Source organism: Carassius gibelio, chromosome B3 (genome assembly GCF_023724105.1).
Source record: "Carassius gibelio isolate Cgi1373 ecotype wild population from Czech Republic chromosome B3, carGib1.2-hapl.c, whole genome shotgun sequence".
Lineage (NCBI taxonomy): Eukaryota > Metazoa > Chordata > Actinopteri > Cypriniformes > Cyprinidae > Carassius > Carassius gibelio.
In genome coordinates, this window is record NC_068398.1 from 2,071,669 (window position 1) to 2,083,587 (window position 11,919).

The following is an 11,919-nucleotide window of genomic DNA, read 5'->3' on the forward strand; positions in this document are numbered from 1 at the left end:
GATTTTGTGCGTGGTGAGAATGATATTCTGACTTTCCGGCTGACATTTGAGCATGAGTAATGTGGGACACGACTGTAATATAAGCTCAAGGACATTCATATCTTCTTCAGCACTGACTGCTGTTGAATTCAAGACTGAAATCTTTCTGGACATCTGTCATGAATGTGGCCACGAGAATCATCAGAAGAACCGTGTTCCTCTCGTGAAGTCCAGGTCAGTGATTCAGAATTACTATTCATCTTAAATTAATGATAATGATGTAAATCTGTTATAAACCAAACATTGTTTTCTTCAACTGCTGGTGAAGAAATGACATGTAGGAATTACCTTTTTTAATGTGATGGTCATAGAAATATTGTCTGGGTTCGGAAATTGTGGTGTAAAAGAATAATGCCAACATTAGCGTAAATACTCTGTCCACATTATGCATTTAAGACTCAAGGAATATTTAGTTATCATTAAAAAAAATTTTTATTACTCACAGAGATTAGGCTTGGTCTACATGTTTTTTGGAAAATTATTGAATCCTCTGTAGATGTCTTCAGCGTGTTTCTGCGCTCACTGATGCTGCGTCATTATTCACTCATTATTCTCATTATAAACATGGTTAAAACTGTTCCACACCTCAGAGTTTGCTTTAGTTGCTGGTTTCTCGCGCTATAATCGAAACACATCACATGACCTCTCGTTAACCTCGCAAACCGGAGCGCAAGCCCGAGCCCGCGTAAGATGTTCGGGCAAAGATCTTCAGCTCTAACCCTTTGGTGTACAACAGCTGGTCACTGGAGCAGGACCCTTAAAAAGACATATTTGTTCCTTTTTTACCCCGAAGGGTACGAATAACTACCGTTAATGTACTAATATGTATGATAGTGGCACGCTGTCCGGCTGTTGTGGCCCAAACAAGGTATAATGTCGTCCTGGATGAGTGTGAGATTCCCCGGTGTGAAACTGTGTCTCAGTCCGGTCTCGGGCTGGAGTGTGTGCGGTGAGCTCCAGCGCAGCGTTAGCGAGCTCTGTGACGTCAGCTTGCTGTGTCCCGAAACTAAAGATAGTGACATTAATCTCGGGACACACTAAATAGTTGAACTAACCCCCCACTATCACCCCACGCAGCTCAGAGCATCTCTCTCAGTCTGTGTGACGCGTCCCGAAGCTCCTTCATTAACAGACAGATGCATCACAATCACATCACAGTCAGAGGAGGATTCTCTCAGTTATAGTCTGTAGATTGTGTCTGTGTTTCTCTCAGTTTCAGAAACTGTATGTTTTGTTCATGTTTGCTGAACAAGCCAATGATAACTGTACTGAATTTTTTATTGGTTTGTAAAAGTAGTCTCGTGCTGAGCATGAACGAAAGTTAATTTATCTTTCCTTATCTGTCATACTGCAATAATATTGCCACAGCATGTCTGATTATTGTCATCAGTGCATATTATAGTTCACTTTATACAGAATGTGGAGAACTGATGCGCGTGCACGATTTCTCGAGTGGTATTTAACATCAATGTATAGAGAAGATGTTTACTGAGATAAATGTTGTTACTGTGTATTCTGATGTTTCTTTTGTTTATTTCAGATTAAAGCACATTGGCCACCTCTGTTCATGTAAGAAGTGTATAATGCTGGATGATGTAGAGTCACATCCTGAAGATATAAAGCACTGAACAGCCATCTGTCTCCTGTCACACTTCTTGCTGGAGCTCCGTAGTGGACAAGCTGCAGAGAACAGATTCCTTCTACAACAACACAACCATATTTACAGTCCATCCAGTCAGACTCTTTAGATATGATCGAGTAGGATATTTCACAACGAGAATAACTCCATAGCGCCATCTAGCGTCCGATGTGCACGCGACCGATAGATAGATAGATAGATAGATAGATAGATAGATAGATAGATAGATAGATAGATAGATAGATGAAAAAGTGTGTGAAAAAGCACTGCGCCCATATTTCCTCACATTATATTATTTCCTGGAAAATAATAACAAATAATTTAGTGAAACAAATAAATATAACAGTCGCGACTGAACAGTGTGTTTTGTCACTTTACATTAAATAATTCAACATTTATTTGGATTTGCATCACTGACACACGCTTCTGACACAAATTAATAAATTACGGTAACTTTTACTCGTAAATAAAATATTGATGCTGAAGACTTCTGAAATCTTTCTAAAGACGAATCGTCTGCTTCTGTCAGGATCATTTGGTGACAGTTTTCATTAATTTCCCCCTCACTGGTGAACTGATGTTGTGTGGTTTGTTTCAGAAAGTGTTTGGGACGAGTTTGTAGAGGAAGAGACTCCACTGGCCTTCACTCATTCATTCATTCATTCATTCATTCATTCATTCATTCATTCATTCATTCATTCATTCCCTCTCGTGATTGGTCGAGATGAGAGATGATTTATAAACTGTTATTTCACCAGACACTGACTGAGTCCCAGAAACATGTCAGAAGTGACGGTGCACTAACTGTGTTTTCTTGTCTGTGTTTGACTGCACTCTCGCTCTGTCTGGAGATGCTGAAGATCAGCTCTTCGAGTCTGGGACAAATGATCATCTGCTCCTCACTTTTCTCTTTTCAGAAGAAGAGTCCAGAACGAGCTGGAGTCTGATGTGAGAAGAAGAAGAAGAAGAAGAGATGAAGCACAGCTTCCTTCAGTCGTGTGTCAGAGATCTCTTCATGCTCAGATTCAATCATCGTCAGTAAAAGCACTGATTCATCAGCTCAGATTGACCCAATCTGACACAGCTCATGCTTTTAGCATTATTGCAGCGCTTGAGAAGTTCAGTGTTTGTTCAGATTCATGTTTTCTGTTTAGAGATCATATCTGAAGCATTGCTCTCAAAGATGTTTTAAAGAAGCACATTACTATCTGCTGTCAACATGATGGAAATATGACATCAGCGCAGTTTTCATCTTCATTTATTTCTGTTTTAATAAACTTCAAAGGTGTGGTGTGGAAATTATTTTAATACTTAGAGATCAGAGCTGTTTCTATTGATCATGATCTGGAAGCAAAAGATTCAAGAATGAGCTGCAAATGATCAGGAAAACAGGTTTACATTATGGGTTTTCATTTGAATGATTTAATCCTGAGGAAACATGCAATGTGTTTATTACAATACTCCAGATCCGCAGATTTAATATTACTGCACTGTTTCAATCAGAAATGTGCTGTGATCAAATCTCATTCTCGGTTTGTTCTTGTTATTATTTATCTTTTATTATATGAGAGAATAATTACTGCTGTATTACTTTCACTATTACAATATTTGACACGGCCTTACTCAGTCAGTGTTAAAGATATGAGATTATATATAATGTTCTAGGTCTTGATGAAGGATGATTTGATGTAGAAAACAGACTTGATCTGGTTTCCACAGACAGGATCAGTCTGTATCATGATTGAGATTAGAGCTGTGTTTTACAGCTGATCTGATCAGTATTTCTGAAAGAAGTGTGTTTAGTTCTACTCCGCTGTTCTTATCTCCAGCTTCATGTGTTGTGTCTCTCTTTATTTCTTTATTTTATTTTAGGATATGAACTGTCGGGACCAGTAGATAAACACAGAAATATGATTTCTTACACACAATAAATCCACAGCCCTTGCATTAATTAATGACAAATAAATATATTATATTAAGAAAATATATATTAATGCAAAGGCACCAAGATATAAAGATTAAAATAATTTAATGCAGCAAACTGAATTAGGTAAAGATTGGTTATGGTAATATTTCATATAGCCAAGTAAACATTAAAGAGACAAATTAATTAATGTTATTTAGTTAATTAATTAATGTTGTGTATACTGAAAAAACAACAACAGTTTTGAGTTAAAGCAACACTAAATAGATGTAAATAAATGTTTGCTTTGAGAACTAAATACATTTCTTTCTGAAATAATGCTGTGGCTCCATCTATTGGTCAGATTAACTGTGACACAGATCTAAATCTAAGAAGAAAAACCTACACAAATACAGCAGTAATTATTCTCTCATAAAATAAAAGATGAATAATAACAAGAACAAACTGAGAATGAGATTTGATCACGGCACATTTCTGATTGAAACAGTACAGTAATATTAAATCTGCGGATCTGGAGTATTGTAATAAACACATTGCATGCTTCCTCAAGATTAAATCATTCAAATGAAAACCCATAATGTAAACCTGTTTTCCTGATCATTTGCAGCTCATTCTTGAATCTTTTGCTTCCAGATCATGATCAATAGAAACAGCTTTGATATCTAAGTATAAAAATAATTTCCACACCACACCTTTGAAGTTTATTAAAACATAAATGAATGAAGATGAAAACTGCGCTGATGTCATATTTCCATCATGTTGACAGCAGATAGTAATGTGCTTCTTTAAAACATCTTTGAGAGCAATGCTTCAGATATGATCTCTAAACAGAAAACATGAATCTGAACAAACACTGAACTTCTCAAGCGCTGCAATAATGCTGAAAGCATGAGCTGTGTCAGATTGGGTCAATCTGAGCTGATGAATCAGTGCTTTTACTGACGATGATTGAATCTGAGCATGAAGAGATCTCTGACACACGACTGAAGGAAGCTGTGCTTCATCTCTTCTTCTTCTTCTTCTTCTCACATCAGACTCCAGCTCGTTCTGGACTCTTCTTCTGAAAAGAGAAAAGTGAGGAGCAGATGATCATTTGTCCCAGACTCGAAGAGCTGATCTTCAGCATCTCCAGACAGAGCGAGAGTGCAGTCAAACACACTTCAGCTCTTCTTCTGTTCTTTGGTGTCTGATGGGTCTGATTCACTCACATTACCTCACATGAGCTGAAGCTGTGCTGTCAGACAATCCAGAGCTTGAGAAACACGGATCTTCTGCCGGGCCCGGACTGGTTCCTCGGGAGATCCGGGATGATTCCCGGTGGGTCGGTGTGTGTTGTTTGGCACGAGGCCCGGGGTTAGACTGCCTGGACTCACAGCAGCACACTCTTTTATCTGTTATTTACACAGAGTGTAGTCTGTAAGTTAATGATAGGGTTTTTCATCGCTCCATGTGAGACGGAATCGTCCCGTGATTAAAGCATCAGAGAGTCCCGCGTGAGCGCAGACTGCACCGTGTTCACAGACATGTACCGGATGAAGAACACATTCTCAACACACGATTCATCATCCGTTTACACACATTATTGATTTATTCGTGAACTCAGCCGTTAGTTTGAGATAGGTTTATAAGCTGAAATCCTCTCCCTGCTGCTCGCGCGTCACGAGCGCGGTTTGATTTCACCAAATAAATATATGCGATCGCACACAACTTACTGATCATGTCCTCGGGACAGTTATTTTTTATGTTGTTTTTTTTCTTTCTTAAAGATCGGGCTTGGGTGGGACTCGGACTCATTTAGCTTCTGTCCTTTTATTGTGCCCATATACGCGCAGAGTACTAGGAAATATTGTTAAATCGATTATGTTATAAATATTATACATCCCCTAAGCAATCTGCAATGCATATAAGCACACATTAGCATACAGGGAGAAGTTGGAGAGTCGGGATTTGCTAAAAGTTCCCAATGCTTCGGGAAAAGCTGCATTTTGGATCATCCACGCATTTGATGATGATCCTGACTCCCATCTCGTTAGCTTCGCCTTTAAAGAGAAATGCATCTTAGGGATTTTTTTTATGAAAACGTTTTTGTTTTGAATTGTTTCGTTTTAAAGTAGTAATTCCCCAGACAGCAAACAGTTTCGGCCCAGATCCGGCCCACATCTGTCCCGTGTGAAACCCATATGGACCAGATGTGGGCCGGATCTGGGCCAAAACTGCTTGCTGTCTCGAGATCAAAGCTCTGTGTATATTGGTTTGTCCCGGACCCAGAGCGCATGCGCCGAGCGTTACTCTCTGTGCTGGCGGAAGGGGAGGAGTCAGGAGCTGAAGAGATTAGAGATAATGAAGTTCAGACTTGTGAAAAATACATCTGTTAATACAACATTACACAGCTCTGTTCATAACACTAGAGCTGCTGGTGAAGAAATTACAGGTAAGAAAAAAAAATAGGGTTGTCTGGTTTCAGAAATTGTTGTGTATGTATAGGCTATATACAGGAGATAAGGGGCCAGAATTGTACCCTAGGTGTACAACAGCTTGTCACTGGAAAAGGACCCTTAAAATGACATATTTATTCTAACTACCGTTAATGTACTAATATGTATGATAGTGGCACGCTGTCCGGCTGTTGTGGCCCAAACAAGGTATAATGTCGTCCTGGATGAGTGAGAGATTCCCCGGTGTGAAACTGTGTCTCAGTCCGGTCTCGGGCTGGAGTGTGTGCGGTGAGCTCCAGCGCAGCGTTAGCGAGCTCTGTGACGTCAGCTTGCTGTGTCCCGAAACTAAAGATAGTGACATTAATCTCGGGACACACTAAATAGTTGAACTAACCCCTCACTATCACCCCACGCAGCTCAGAGCATCTCTCTCAGTCTGTGTGACGCGTCCCGAAGCTCCTTCATTAACAGACAGATGCATCACAATCACATCACAGTCAGAGGAGGATTCTCTCAGTTGTAGTCTGTAGATTGTGTCTGTGTTTCTCTCACTGATGATTCGCTCTCGGTCTTCAGATGATTGTACCCGATCAGATCTAATATAAATAATATAAATAAGTGTCTGTTTTTCTCATAGAAGGTTTTTCTGTGAAAACAGTGATAGCTGGACGCTGTTGCCCATATTAGGAGTTTCCTGATTTCACTATCAGCGCGAGAGCGCGCTCCGGCTTCGAGTATAAATGAAACCAGGCACGTGCACAGGTAGGTAGGGCTCAACCTGTGCAGAGCACATGCCCTTTTTGCCCTTATACTCCGAAGTGCCCTTTTTTTGGTGGTGGTTTTTTTATTTATTTTTTTATCAATGCTATCGGTCACCATTTACGTCTGTCTGTCTGTTTTACAAATATTTAGCAAATGAAAGTTCTTAAAACGAGCTTGTGTAAATCTTATTCGATCCTCAAGCGGTCAGTAAGCTGATAACTCCGCCCCCTCTATATTCATTGAATCAATGAATCCGTCTATATAGCTACAAAAACTAATTTGTAACCTAGAAGAAAATGTAATGTGATGCCAGCAGCGGCAGGCGCCGTCGCCGTTTTAATGACGGACAGAAAAAAAAATCACTTTTGCACACATTCGCTGGTCAAAAACGATATATTGATAAGTAATACAACAACATATAATTTGTTTTTACCATCGGAAAATCATAACAGGTGCGCCCCCGCGCTGTTTCGTACTGGAACTTACATAAAGCGACGAGTGATCCTCGTCACCTGATAATAAATTTCTTTTTTGATTTATGATTGCTGATACACTTAATTTATTAACATTTAGGCTAATCATGTTATGGTATACTCACCACTCGTTCTCACATGTTTAAAATGTTGTAAAACATTGTTTTACTACAGTAATGTAGTAGTAACTAAAAAAAAAAAAATTACAGAAGATCACTGAAATCTTTATATTTTATCATGCAGAATGTAATTCGTGATTCATTCCAAGGCTTCATTTATTTGATCCAAAATACAGCAAAATCAGTAATATTGTGTAATATTTTTACAATTTTAAATAACTGTTTTCTATTTGAATATTTTAAAATGTAATTTATTTTTGTGATCAAAGCTGAATTTTCAGCATCATTACTTACATTACAGTGTCACGTGATCCTTCAGAAATGCTTTTCACTGCAACTGTACTTTTCACTATTTTTATTAATTTTTTCATTGCTGGCTTATTTTAGGGAAAGTGTAGTGAATAAGAGACCTTCAAGAGACCAACATCCCTGGTCCACCACAGTATCAAATTTTTGCCAGATACATGGCTCACAGAAGGTTGCTGTTGTATTAGGTTTAAAGAAGCCCTTAAAACCCTGTTTATCTATATTATCTAATATTATTATTATGGTTGTTATTAATCGTGAATAAATCTAAAGCTTTTGAGACTATTATTTTGTGTTATTGAATTTGTCATGAAGATGTGACCATTTCTTCCTTTTATGCAGGCTTACTAAATAATCTTGATATAAAAAGGGGGGGGGGGGGGTGCCCTTTTTCAGTTTCAGCACATGCCCCTCAAAAGGTCTGTATTCGGGCCTGAATGAAACACACACTTCAGGAGAGTTTAGCGCTCTGTGATGTTCATCTAGCTGTATTCTGGGTCCGAAAGAAATATCAGGTCATGCGCAGACTATCCTGTCTCTTTGAGTATAAATCTATATTTATTCACACCAGCTCTTAAAAACCTCTATACGAACACACTTGACCGAGAACGTGCGGAGGACGAATTTCCGTGATGATAAAAGTGGGGTGGTGTGGGGGGGCGTGTCCGGTTCGGGACAATTTTTGCTTTCAGATCGGGCTTGGGTGGGACTCGGGCTCATTTAGCTTCTATCCTTTTATTGTGCCTATACACGCAGAGCACTATGAAATATTGTTATATCGATTATGTTATAAATATTACACATCCTTTTTTACCCCGAAGGGTACGAATAACTACCGTTAATGTACTAATATGTATGATAGTGGCTCGCTGTCCGGCTGTTGTGGCCTAAACAAGGTATAATGTCGTCCTGGATGAGTGAGAGATTCCCCGGTGTGAAACTGTGTCTCAGTCCGGTCTCGGGCTGGAGTGTGTGCGGTGAGCTCCAGCGCAGCGTTAGCGAGCTCTGTGACGTCAGCTTGCTGTGTCCCGAAACTAAAGATAGTGACATTAATCTCGGGACACACTAAATAGTTGAACTAACCCCCCACTATCACCCCACGCAGCTCAGAGCATCACTCTCAGTGTGCGTTCACACCACCGGCGTCGAGTAAAAGTAAAAGTCTTGCATTGAAAATGCTACTTAGGTAAATATAATCAAGTATAAACATTACTTAATGTAAGTATAATCAGGGAAATGTGTTTAAAAGTTAACTGGGACTACAGTACTGTTATTATATCATTAGATTATTATTCCTATAACGTTACTGCACATCAGCAACTCACCAGGAAAATGAACAATCTCAGACACCTTGGTCCACGTATCACTTTTCATTTATTTTTTATTTCCCTGTACGCAAACAGGGAAACATCATATATTATGCTGCGTTCTCTGGAATCCTCTCAAGCGGTGGACTTCTACGTTCCGATTGGTTGCTGCCCAACCGCGTCATAGCTCATTTCCATAAAGTTGCCTTGATTTCAACTCTCTTCGACGCTCCTCGCCGCTGCTCGACGTCGGCTCACATTGAAAATGAATTACTTCCGGCCACGTTGACGCTCTCGACGCCGGCGGTGTGATTCGTGTGAACGCACAGTCAGTCTGTGTGACGCGTTCCGAAGCTCCTTCATTAACAGACAGATGCATCACAATCACATCACAGTCAGAGGATGATTCTCTCAGTTACTAGTCTGTAGATTGTGTCTGTGTTTCTCTCACTGATGATTCGCTCTCGGTCTTCAAATGATTGTACCCGATCAGATCTAATATAAATAACACCAAATTTGCTGTTGTCAGTACTTTGTAGAATATAATACACGATGCATGATCATATTACACAGGTGTTTCAAATGTTATTTTAAACATATTCTTAGTGATATTATTATTGTTGTCCATATAATAAAGAGTGTGACTCTTCCCGGGATCATCGACTGGCCCTCAGAGAGAAACCAGACATTAGTTCATTGTCAGTTGTTTTGCTGGTGAGATAACATCGCTATTTATAAGTTTTGGTATATAAATAAATATTATCAATTATTATTTGTCATTTGATGCATTCTGTTTGATAGGATTTTAATGACCAATGCATGCCATATGAATGTGAGTCAGTAATGATCATAGACCAGTTTCAGAAACTGTATGTTTTGTTCATGTTTGTTGAACAAGCCAATGATTACTGTACTAAATTCTTTTTGGTTTGTAAAAGTAGTCTCGTCGACGTGCGTGTGACGTAAATCTGCGCGTGACGTAGCTGTGCGCGTGCACAGCGCTGACTGCAGTCTGTCAGAGCGGTTCAAGTTTACTTTCGGTTTCGTTTCTCTGCCGCTATTTCAAAGAGTGATACATGTGCGTGCATGAACGAAAGGTAATTTATCTTTCTTTATCTGTCATATTGGAATAATATTGCCACAGCATATCTGATTATTGTCATCAGTGCATATTGTAGTTTATACTTGATGATGCGCGCGCACGATTTCTCGAGTGGTATTTAATATCAATGTATAGAGAAGATGTTTACTGAGATAAATGTTGTTACTGTGTATTCTGATGTTTCTTTTGTTTATTTCAGACTAAAGCACATTGGCCACCTCTGTTCATGTAAGAAGTGTATAATGCTGGATGATGTAGAGTCACATCCTGAAGATATAAAGCACTGAACAGCCATCTGTCTCCTGTCTCACTTCTTGCTGGAGCTCCGTAGTGGACAAGCTGCAGAGAACAGATTCCTTCTACAACAACACAAACATATTTACAGTCCATCCAGTCAGACTCTTTAGATATGATCGAGTAGGATATTTCACAACGAGAATAACTCCATAGCGCCATCTAGCGTCAAGTTAATGATAGGGTTTTTCATCGCTCCGTGTGAGACGGAATCGTCCCGTGATTAAAGCATCAGAGAGTCCCGCGTGAGCGCAGACTGCACCGTGTTCACAGACATGTACCGGATGAAGAACACATTCTCAACACACGATTCATCATCCGCTTTACACACATTATTGATTTATTCGTGAACTCAGCCGTTAGTTTGAGGAAGGTTTATAAGCTGAAATCCTCTTCCTGCTGCTCGCGCGTCACGAGCGCGGTTTGATTTCACCAAATAAATATATGCGATCACACACAACTTATTGATAATGTGCTCAACATCGAGCAAGCCAGGCAAACACTGAATCTTTGCTTCGCAGATTAGAATTGTGCGGTAGATGCGTATCATATTCACGCCAAAGTCTATTTTTGCGTATCAATACCACGAGTTTTTGTTTTATTTGCAGTAGCTACTATTTATACACATTTTCATGAGACCGGGATCTTCAAAAAAGATGCATTTTCATTCATTCATAGGATATATGGTTGCATTAAAATTTTAGTTCGAAAATGTCAGACTTGTATACTGAGGCTTTAATGACATTATTTTAATATAGTCAGTTATGATCTAAAGTGGGCCGGTCTAATGCAGCAAAGCACACAGAAACACTTCATTCATTCTGACAGAGGCCTGCAATCTTCTATCATCTTGTGTCCAAGCAGCTTTTCAGAAGTGAGGGGGACAGAAATTACAATACAACATTATATATATCTGAGTCCCTTAAATGTCCTCAGTATATATATGTCCTCGATTTTTAATGTTTTTAAAGAAGCCTCGTCTGCATCTTGTTTCCTTCCGGAGCATCAGTGAATGTTTGAATCTTTTTAAATAGTTGTGTTTGAGTCCCTCAAATGTCCTCAGTCTGATAAGATGCATCTCAAAATCATAAAGTCACTGCTGGAAAGGGTTCAAATATGCAAAGATGTTGGAAAACTGAAGAATCTGCAGGAGCTTAAAGATGTTTCTGAAGAACGCTGCTCAGTTTAACTGTTCAGAACAAACAAGGGACTCATGAACCATCACAAAACAGAAAGACAGTCGAGGATCATCAGGTAACAGAACACAGTACTAAGAACCAAGGGTTCCCAAACTTTTGAGTAGGGTTATTTTAATAATTTCAGAATTTTTTTTTGGAATAAATTTGTGGAATAAATTTTAAAATATTTTATGTACAATATCTAACTCAGGACAGTACTAAATAAAACATAACATGCATTTAGTATGATCTCTCTTATTTTTTGAAAATTACTCATATTTTCACAGATTCTGCAAGGGGTGCCCAAACTTTCGAGGCCCACTGTATACTACAAACACTTT

General features: G+C 39.1%; 1 long non-coding RNA gene across 1 annotated transcript; it reads left to right on the forward strand.

Moving 5' to 3' along the window:
- The first annotated feature begins 219 nt into the window (after nucleotides 1-219).
- Nucleotides 220-11,638, forward strand: LOC127952240 (uncharacterized). Its single transcript, XR_008152868.1, has 3 exons — nucleotides 220-907; nucleotides 8,594-10,101; nucleotides 10,306-11,638. It is a non-coding gene; the product is annotated as an uncharacterized LOC127952240 (long non-coding RNA).
- The last annotated feature ends 281 nt before the right edge of the window (nucleotides 11,639-11,919 follow it).